Source organism: Panthera uncia, chromosome C2 (genome assembly GCF_023721935.1).
Source record: "Panthera uncia isolate 11264 chromosome C2, Puncia_PCG_1.0, whole genome shotgun sequence".
Lineage (NCBI taxonomy): Eukaryota > Metazoa > Chordata > Mammalia > Carnivora > Felidae > Panthera > Panthera uncia.
Window position 1 is genome coordinate 93,025,645 of NC_064810.1, and position 666 is coordinate 93,026,310.

The following is a 666-nucleotide window of genomic DNA, read 5'->3' on the forward strand; positions in this document are numbered from 1 at the left end:
TATTGTATAGTCCTATTTCCTTTCTCTATGCTGAAAATTTCAGTGACACCAACACAAGTATTTATTTGCTTTACCTCACAATACACATGTAATAGTCACCAAAAGCAAAACGAATATTACTACCCTTAATATACTTTGCAATTTAAGATTGTTTTGCAGTTCTTCTTGTCCTTATTGTATATTCCACTAGGAATGAAAAAAGTCCTGTGTTTTAAAGTCACTAGAAATGATTCATCTCTCTGTGGTTTGGGCACAAACTCGACATACAGGTTCATTTGTTTCATTTTACTTTTGATTTTAAAAAGTTCACTTAAAATCTTTTTCTATTTTATAATTGTGTAAAATGTTTACAAGGTTCCAAAGTCCCAAACAAAGTATATTTAAAGAAGACTAGGGGCGCCTGGTTGGCTCAGTGTAGAACTCTTGATTTTGGCTCAGGTCATGATCTCATGGTTGTTGAGTTCAAGCCCTGTATTGGGCTCTGTGCTGACCATGCAGAGCCTGCTTGGGATCCTTTCCCCCTGCCCCACTCTGTGCCCCTCCTCTGCTCACATACTCTCTCTCAAAATAATATATAACTATATAACTATATAACTATATAACTATATAACTATATATATAACTATATATATGTATATATATATAACTATATATGTTTATATATTT